The sequence below is a fragment of the Vulpes vulpes genome, chromosome 9, assembly GCF_048418805.1.
Source record: "Vulpes vulpes isolate BD-2025 chromosome 9, VulVul3, whole genome shotgun sequence".
NCBI lineage: Eukaryota > Metazoa > Chordata > Mammalia > Carnivora > Canidae > Vulpes > Vulpes vulpes.
Window position 1 is genome coordinate 105,906,737 of NC_132788.1, and position 9,726 is coordinate 105,916,462.

Here is a 9,726-nt window from a genome sequence, read left to right on the forward strand (position 1 = left end):
TTTATTCTGAGGGCTGAGTAAAACCGCGGGAGGGCTCTCAGTAGCTCAGAGAAAATCCTTCGCAGCGGCACTTCTAGGTCGCTGCTTTCCAGATGAGGTGGTCCTGGCCCAGAGAGGCCAAGTAGTGGCTTGGGGTCACGCAGCATGAGAGCCATGGTAGGAGTCGGGCCATGCAGTCTGGTGTCGGGAAGCCCACAGGGGAATACGTGTGTGTGGTGGGAGGTTTCCCGTGTTACACACATGAAAGGGTTCTTCACCTGTGCTTTGCTGCCCACACTTCCTGACCAGGCTGGAAAACTTCGAGGTGGTTTAAGGAAAAGAGTCTCCCTTCTTGGGTTGATGATGGCGATGGATAGGCCCTTGGTCATGGCTCTGGGGTGCACGTGTGTGTGTGTGCACATGTGTGCATGCGTGTGCGTAGAGGCAGGCTGAGGTCCTTGCATGGGATCCCTGAGGGGCTGCGGCTCTGTGATGAGAACTCACACCCACCTCCTGAGGGACTTGCTCCCAACTCTCTGTAATGTCACAAAGAAATGCCTACATTGTCCAGGGCTCCCTGCTTGGCCACGGGGGATGCCCATTGGCTCTGCCGAGTGAGGACAAGCGTCTCCATCTGGCAGGCACGAGGGGGGGTGAGCATGAGGATATGGAGACCGGGAGGGACAGACGTAGCAGTCAGGACTGGGGTTGGTGATGGGATCCAAGACCCAACCAGAGAAGAGTAAGCACACGGGGCTCATAAATCTGAGCAGTCGGTTGGTGCAGGGATGGCATGGAGGCTCTATGGTGTCCAGGGCCCGGGCTCCTTCTATATTATTGCTCCATATCCTTAGCAAGTGGTCACCTCCTCCTGGGACAAGCCAGATGCTTGAGCTCCAGCTATTGCATCTGCAATTCCAACCAATGAGGAGAAAAGGGTGAGGAAGGGCTTCCCACTTCCTTTTTTTTTAAGATTTTATTTATTCATGAGAGAGACACAGAGAGAGGCTGAGACACAGGCAGGCTCTTCGGGGAGGCCGATGCAGGACTCGATCCCAGGACTCCAGGATCACGGCCTGAGCTGAAGGCCGATGCTCAACTGCTGAGCCACCCAGGGGCCCCTCCCCACTTCCTTTTAAGGATGCGTGCCTAGGAATCCCATATACCACCTCGGCTCACACCCCATTGGCCAGAACGGAGTCATGTGGCTGCACTTGCCTAAAACGACATTGGGAAATGTAGTCTTTTTTGTGAGTGGCCCACAGTCCCGCTGAAGACCAGAGGTTCCACTGGTGGTGAAGAGGGGGGAGCAGGTAGGAAGGCTGGCCAGCACCACCGGCCACATGCACGCTGTGGAACCTGGCTCGCGTGTTGGTTGACGGAGTGAATGAATGAATGAAAGAATGAACGAATCCCCTCATCTCGAGCTTGGGCCTCCTTCAAGATCACAGGCACCACAGGGAAGCAGGCACCCCCCTAGGTCACGAGACAGATGACTTTCCTCAAAACCAGGCTGTCAGGTGAGGGAGTGAGCTCCCCGTCACTGGGGATAGAAACCAGCTCTCACTGAGGCCCTGCGGTGCTCCAGGACTCAGGCCACGTGGCTTCCACCAATAACCCGTCCCAAGCCTCAGTTTCCCCATCTGGAAAGTGGGGTCAGCAAGAGCAACGGGCCCTGGAGGGTTCCCACCACACAGTGCCTGACACGAAGCGCTCCGTTGGTGTTTGTCGATGGGCTAAGTGACCTGCCTCCAGCCCCTGGCCTTGACGGAGATCAAGTGGGGAGCTCCGGCACCATTTAACCCAAAGGGAGGTGCTTGCCCCAACCCAGAGAATGTGGGAGGCTTCCTGGAGGTGGCGTCTTCTAGACCGGGAGCAGAGACAGCGGGAATCAGCACCGTGAAAAGGAAAAGTGATCCCGGCAGCTAGAAGGGCAGGGGCAAAGGCTGGGTCCGGCATCCAGTGGGTGCTTAATAAGTGTGCATAGAGCCCTTGCACCCAGTCAGGACCTGCCCCGTCCGAGAAGGGGCCTCGGCCTCAGCCCAGGCTCCCCAGCGGCGGCTCTGAGCGAGCCCCAGCAGAGGCCTCCTCCCGCCCATCCACCGGTGTCCTCTCTACGGGGCAGGGTGGCCAAACGGGGAAACTAAGGCTCGGGGTGGGATTGGGGAGCAGCCTTGGCGCAGGGGTGGAGTATGGGATGGGAGAGGCCACCAGCACGGCACGTTCTTTCCGCACGGACTCCTTGCCTCTTGAGCCGGGCTCCTGGGTGATACCCCGAATGTTCCAGATGAAGAAACAGTCTGTGAGAGGACATGGTTTGCCCAGGGCCACACTGCACGCTGTTTAAGTGGCTCTCACTTTTATAAAAAAAAAAAAAAAAAAAAAAGGGACGCCTGGGTGGCTCAGTGGTTTAGCACCTGCCTTTGGCCCAGGGTGTGATCCTGGGGTCCCAGGATCGAGTCCCACCTCCGGCTCCCTGCAGGGAGCCTGCTTCTCCCTCTGCCTGTGTCTCTGCCTCTCTCTGTGTCTCTCATGAATAAATAAATAAAAAATCTTTTAAAAAAAATACGTGGCTCTCACTTTGAATTCTGCAGTCAGCTGGCCTCCAGGCCCCCTGGGGCGGGGTGGTGAGGACAGTCACAGCTCCGACTGTCCGGACAGCAATATGGAGTGGCCACCTACTCGTCCATCTGGGTCTTTCTGGGCAAAGGACAGAATGGAAGCGGGCGGGCAGGGGTCCGAAGGGTGTTCCAGGGGGAGGGAACAGCACACGCGTTTTTAGTTCTAGCGAGTGAGGACCCTTCTGGGTTACAGCAAGGCTCTCTCCAGGGGCCCCAGAGTGCATGGCCTCGACCGTTCAAGAGAGACCAATGGAAGTAGGTCTTATAATCAACCCCATTTTTCAGATAAGGAAATCGAGGCCCAGGGAGGTTTAAGCGGCTCAGAAGGGACAAAGCTGGACTTTGAACCACAGAAGTTCCCCTCCGGAGGCTGTTTGCACCACTTCCATGCCATCCTCAAGGAGAAGGGTTGGAATGACGAGCGTGAGTGCTGGAACGAGGGGCAGAGTGATCCGGTTCTCCCAGGGCAGGTTTCTGGGGCCATGCAGCACCCCTGGCTCTGTCCCAACTACCCCTCCTGACCCCGTTTGCTGGATGCCCAGGACTGTGCGCTCTTCGCCTCCTCTACTCCACACCCAAAGCTCCTTGTGATACGACCAATAAGGAGCAGGATCCAAGGAACTTATGGCCACACCCAGCGGCTGCTGGAGGCAACCGCAAAAAGAACAACAACAAAAATGGTAGAGGCTCGAGGAGGAGGAGGCCGAGCGCCAAGTTCTCACCCCCGATCGCCTCTGGACGAGGAGTGACAAGGCTCCATGTGTCCCCTGGTCCTGCTTCCTTCCTCCTCCTCTGTCCCCGCCTCTCCTCCACGCCCTGCCCTCTTCGCTGCCCACCCCTCCCCGCCTCCCAGCCGGGGCCCAGGAGGGGAGGACGTTTTTAGGAACAGATGGCTGTCTTCCTCGCCCAGCATTCTGTCAGTTAATTAACGCCGCCTGTAATTAAACTTCCCACAAATTAGCTGTCAGCTACGCTAAAGGGAACCGTCCCTCTCAAATGCCACCTTGACTTGCTGAATTGTGAGCCTTGTCGACAAAATAATTAAAGGCAGAGGGAGGCAACCAAAATTTGGAGCCTTTCTCCCCCCCTAATATCTCTATCTGTGTCCATGGCTACACGCTCCCGTCCAGGAATCTGGGGAATACGACCCGGCTGTTGCCCGAGTTTCCGTGAATTAAATGCCCTCCTCCGTGGTGGGAGGAATGATTTTATTGAGCACCTGCTTGCTGTGTGCCGGGCACTGTGCTGGTAGCTGGGCACCCAAAGGTGACCGAGATAAACATTGTCACTGCTTTCTCGAAGCTTCCATCCTTGACATACTTTTTTTTTTTTTTTTTTAAGCAAATAAGTGATTAGAGCTGTGGGAAGAATACTCAGGGAGCAGGAACAGCCAGTGCAAAGGTCCTGAGGCAGCGCTCGCCACGCCGGAGGCTGGACCAGGGAGAGACTGAGGAGGGGAGAGAAGTGGGTGGATGTGGGATTGATTTTGCAGGCGGAAGCCACAGGAGTGGCTGATACATGGAGGGGGAGAGAAGGGGGAAAAGGGGAGAGAAGGGGAGAGAAGGGTGGTGCAGATCTCTGGCTCAGGAAGTAGAAGAAACCCATAGTTGATCCACAAAGTTGCCGGATCTCCACAGGGGGAAGCCTTTTTTCAAAAAGAGAAAGTCTTCAACCTCAGATAGGCTGGTCGTCAAGGCCAGGGGTTGTGGTTGGATGGAGTGAGGGCCCCCCAGCGTCAGCACCCAGCCTCCCCCCCGGAGGGGGCGTTTCCCTGGCATCAAGGGTGGTGGTGAACACGGCCCACACCTGTTAGAACATGAGGAGGCCCCATGGGAGACCAGCGATGCACCTGCCGGTCATCCACCTGCTGCAGAGACTCAAGCCCCAGCTCACTGGGGTCAGAGGAGGGTCTGGGGAGCTTGGCCTGGCGGTGTTCTTACCTTTCCCAGGATACTGTGTCCCCGCAGGACAGATTTCAAGCTGCCTCCCTCACTACCCCTTCCTTAAATGTCAGGTCAATGCTCAGGTAATGCCTCCTCCAGGAAGCCTCCCTGAGGCCTCAGCCTGAGGCCTCTGGGCCCCCTGCCAGGCCTGTGTTCTCTCCACTGTGGACCTAGTCACCCCCTGTTGGGTCTATGGAGTGGGGGGCTCCGCGTCTGCCTTATTCCTCTAAGGGACTGTGAACCCGGGGTGAGGGGCGGGGGGCTGGGACTGCTTCGGTCACTGTAGTGTCCCCGCCCAGAGGAGAGTTGGTGGCATGCTGTAGGCTCAACATATATTATTTAGGAGGTAATGGGCAGCCCGGGTGGCTCAGAGGTTTAGCGCTGCCTTCAGCCCAGGGCGTGACCCGGGGGTCCCGGGATGGAGTCCCGAGTCCCACGTCGGGCTCCCTGCGGGGAGCCTGCTTCTCCCTCTGCCTATGTCTCTCTCTCTCTCTTTCTCTCTCTCTGTCTCTCATGAATAAATAAATAAAATCTTTTTTAAAAAAGTTAATAATAATATGGTGCCTGGTAGCTCAGTGGTTGAGGATCTGCCTTTTGGCTCAGGTCGAGATCCCGGAGTCCTAGGATCGAGTCCTGCATCATCAGACTCCTTACAGGGAGCCTGCTTCTCCCTCTGCCTGTGTCTCTGTCTCTCTGTGTGTGCCTCCCATGAATAAATAAAACCTTTTTTAAAAAAAGAGTTAAGGGGATCCCTGGGTGGCTCAGTGGTTTAGCGCCTGCCCTTCAGCCCAGGGCATGATCCTGGAGTCCCAGGATCAAGTCCGGCACATGGAGCCTGCTTCTCCCTCTGCCTGTGTCTCTGCCTCTCTCTTTCTCTCTCTCTGTGTCTCTCACGAATAAATAAAATCTTAATAAAAATTTAAAAAATTAAGAGTTAATAAGAGCAGAGCTTATCTGAAACCCTGAGAACCAGATATTTTGGAATTCAGAATATCCTAGATTTTAAGACACTGACAACAGGTGCTCAACATATATACTGTGTCGCACCCCCCAGCAGGGCCTGGGCAGCCCGTTCCCCTTTCTGGTCAAACACAGGACCAATATGATGGGAAAGGCCTCAATAAATGGGACAGGGAAAGCTATATAGATGACACCTCGGAAATCCAAAGGCCCCGAAGCCGGGCTCACAGGCGCTCTCCCCCGCTGCTGGTGGGAAGGCAAAGATGGTACAGCCACTCGCAAAGACCGCTTGGCAGTTTCTTAAAAAGTTAAACACACACCTACCATTTGACCCAGGCATCCTCCTCCTGAGTGTTTGCCCAAGAGAAATGAAAGCATATGTCCACACGGAGACGTGTGTGACAATGTTCATAGCAGCTTTATTCGGAGCAGCCAAACACAGGAAACAACTCAACTGCCCAGGAGCTGGTGGTTAGAGAAGCAATGACAGCAACGACAAAAAATGAGCCACCCGGACGTGTCACAACTTGGAGGCACCCCGAGAGCATCGGGTGGGGCGAAAGAAGCCAGGTTCCAAAGACCGAGTCCTGTGTGATTCTACTTACATCAATTTTTAAAGTAGGTGGAGTAATCTGTGATGATGGAGCTGAGTTACCTGGGGGAGGTACCTGGCAGGGCAGGGGTGGGGTGGGGGTGGAGAGTATTCCCTGGGAGCCCCTACCAGCACCCCAAGCCTTCTGGGTGGTGGAATGTTCTATGCAGGGGTCAGGGTGAGCTGGGGGAGGCCTGGTTCTCAGGGACAAAATTCAAGGAAGCGCCAAATATTTCAGCAATCAGGGTAAGTCATATTTGATGGCCATATTTTAAAAAATAAAAATTAATGCCAAAAAAAAAATCCAGGACGAACAAAATATCAGACTTCCAAATAAAGGCAGGATTCCACGGTGCACTTGCAAGATGCATCTCCACTTCCCCCCTCGCCGCTGGGCGCTGGCGGCCAGAATCTGCACGGGGGTAGAGCTGGCACGCAGCTGTACGCCTCACATGTGCATCGGTGGCGTGGACGCGGCACCTCAATAAGCCAGAAAAAAAAGCAGATGAGACCCTATCTAGTCTCAGGAACGCCTACAATTAAAAAAAAAAAAAGTGCCCATTAGAACGGTTCAGGAGGAAGGAGGACAAAAGAGGAAGAAGTAAATATATAAAAGAACCAGTGGGGTGAGTGTGTTGGGGGTCAAATGTTTGTTGAGTGAATAAGGCAGGGAACAAAAAGGCACAGCCCCCAAGGTGGGGGGAGCTCCCCCTAAATAAACAAGTGGATGTGATAATTTAGGGGAAGGCCCCCCTTCCTCCCCCCCACCCCGCCTCCCCTCCTGCCTCCCCCTCCGTCCCCCTCTGTGGTCCCTGCCAGCCCCTTGGCAGCTGCAGATGGTGCGGCCTAGCTGCCAGGACACCCCTGCGGCCGCTGCCTGCCCCGCCCCCTCGGTCCGCAGCCGTGCTCGCTGGCGAGGGGACGGAGGGGTGACTGCTGGTGTGTCCCCCGTCCCCGTTATTCTGGGGAGCCCCTGAGGACAGGGGCCCGGGTGCGATTTCGTCACCTCCCTATCCTCAGGGGCCCCTGGGCTGGCATCCAGTGGATACTCAATGAACGTGCAATTAGGTGCAATTACGCAGAGAGGTCGATCAAAACTCTGGGGTCTCTTGATTGCTGGGGGTTGGGTGGGGTGGGGATCATCCATCCATCCTTCCAACCTTCCCGCTCAGGCGCGGGGAGGGGGCGGGGGGCGCCCCTGTGGGCTGGAGGTGGCGCGCAGGGGTCCCTAGGTGCAGCCTGAGCCTCGGGAAGGGCAAGGGCAGGGAGGGGTCCCAGGGTCGGAGGGGGCAGGTGTCTAGGTGGCGCCCGGGGCAGTAGGGACCCCTTCCCGCGCCTCGCACCGGCGCCGCCTTCCAGGGCCGAGGAGAGCCCGGCCTCCGGGCCAGCCAATGGGAGCGCGGAGGGGCCGCATTACCTCATCGGGCGGCGCGGCCATTGGCTGCGGGCTCCCGGGGGGCGGGCGGCGGCCTGGGCTCCCGGGGACCCGCTGGAAGTTGCTGGGGCCTCCGCGGAGGGGGCCCGCGGGGAGGGGGGCAGCGCGGGGGAGGAGTTCGCAGGCTCTGCTGGGCTGGGAGTCTTTATGGTGAGCGCCTTGCCCTTTACTCGGGGTCGCCCCTCGCCCGGCCACCCTAAGGCCCATCGCAGGGAGAAAGCAGAAGGGGAGGGACAGCAGCCTCTCCACTAAATTAGAGCCCCCGGGTTAGCAGCCCCTCCCCGCACGCACACACAGGGTCCCCCCGCCCCCCGCAGCGTGGACTGCCCTGCCCCCCAACACCCCCCCCCCCTCCATCCTCCCTCAAACAGAAGCTCTGTTCGCTGATCTGTGCCTGAGACACCACCCCTGGCCCCCCAGGGTTCGGGGCTCACCCTCCAGCCCTCGACAGCCTCGGAGCACCCGAGCCCGCAGGCGGCCCCTCTCAGAGCCTCAGGTCCCCCCTGGGTGAAATGGGGTTGCAAAAAGCCTCCGCAACCGGGGAGGTGCTGTGAAGATTCATTCAGTGGGTCAAAAATCAAGTATTGACCACTTACTGTGTACCGGGCCCTGTGCTGAGGACTGCGGACCCGGGGGGACCAAGGCAGGCCTCAGCTCAGCATCCTGGGCCGTAGGTGAGGAAAACAAAGGTAAACAGGTGAGCATTCGTTTGAGAGGACTGTAGTGCTGCGAGGAAAATAAAAGCAGGGGAGATGATGGAAGGAGAGAGCGGGATGGCACCTTAGCGGAAGGATCCAGAAGGGCTCACTGAAGAGGTGATGCTCCAGCCGAATAAGAAGAAGCTATGAGAAGATGTGGAGGACTAGCACTCCAGGCGGAGGGGCCAGCATGTGCAAAGGCCCTGAGGCAGGACAGAGCATGGCATGTGGCCAGAACAGCCAAGAGGCCCTGCGGCTGCGCCGAGTGAGCCAAGGGAGGGAGGGAGGAGGGGAGGGCAGAGAGGGGCCCCGCGTAGGTCATGCAGGGTCTTGGGGCCACCGGCGGGGAGGACTTGGGCTTTTCCTTCTAGGGAGGTGGGAGTCCCAGAGGGCTGTGGGCACACGAGGGTGGCACCTGCCCCCAGGTGCTCCCGGCGCCCTCTGGTGGCCATTGTGGGGAGGACAGACTGTTGGGGGGTTGTGAAGTGGGGAGCCAGGGTGCCAGGGTTGGGGGAGGTCAGTCCAGTGATGATGGAGCCGACCAGGGCGGGGACCACGGAGGCAGTGACAAGTGGAGCAGGGGAAGGTGTCTCTTGGAGTCAAGAGGTTTCGTTCCAGAGGCGTTGGGCCCGGGGCGGGTACTCAGCAGGAGCAGGGAGTGGCAGCGGGGTAATCGGGTGGCCTTCTCCCCCGCGTCCCCTGAGCCTCCACACTCCAGGCCAAATGAATGAGTGAGTCACCCCGGGCTGAGAGCGGCAGGGAGAGGCACACACTGGGCACTGACTCAAGCGTCCCACCCAGGCATCTTTGACTCATTCACACACCCCCTCCTCACTGTGGGCCCAAGTGTGCCCCCCAAGTGAGATGAGTAACACATTGCACCCCTATCTACAGGGGCCTCCCACCTTCCTGGCAGAGAGCCTCCACCTGATACCAAAAATCCCCACCCGGTCCCTGTGGGTGGCTCCCCGGCCTTACCTTGCATACCTTTGGGACTGGGCAGCTCACTCTTTGTAAGTTGGAGATCTCATGACTGACCCCCGAATCTGCCTCCATCTGCAGGGATATCTTTTTAAGATATAAGTCAGGGGGCATCTGGGTGGTTTAATCTTTTGGGCGTCTGCCTTGGGCTCAGGGCGTGATCCCGGGGTCCTGAGATCGAGCCCCAAGTTGGGCTCCCTGCTCAGCGGGGAGTTGGCTTCTCCCTCTCCCTCTGCCCCTGCTCAATCTCTCTCTCCCTCTCTCTCTCCAATAAATAAATAAAATCTTAAAAAAAAAAAAAAAAGTAGGGACACCTGGGTGGCTCAGCAGCTGGGTGTCTGCCTTCGGCTCAGGGAGTGATCCTGGAGTCCCAGATCGAGTCCCACATGGGGCTCCCTGCAGGGAGCCTGCTTCTCCCTCTGCCTGTGTCTCTGCCCCTCTCTCTGTGTGTCTCTCACGAATAAATAAATAAAATCTTAAAAAAAAAAAAAAGTAAAATAAAATCTAAATCTGAACT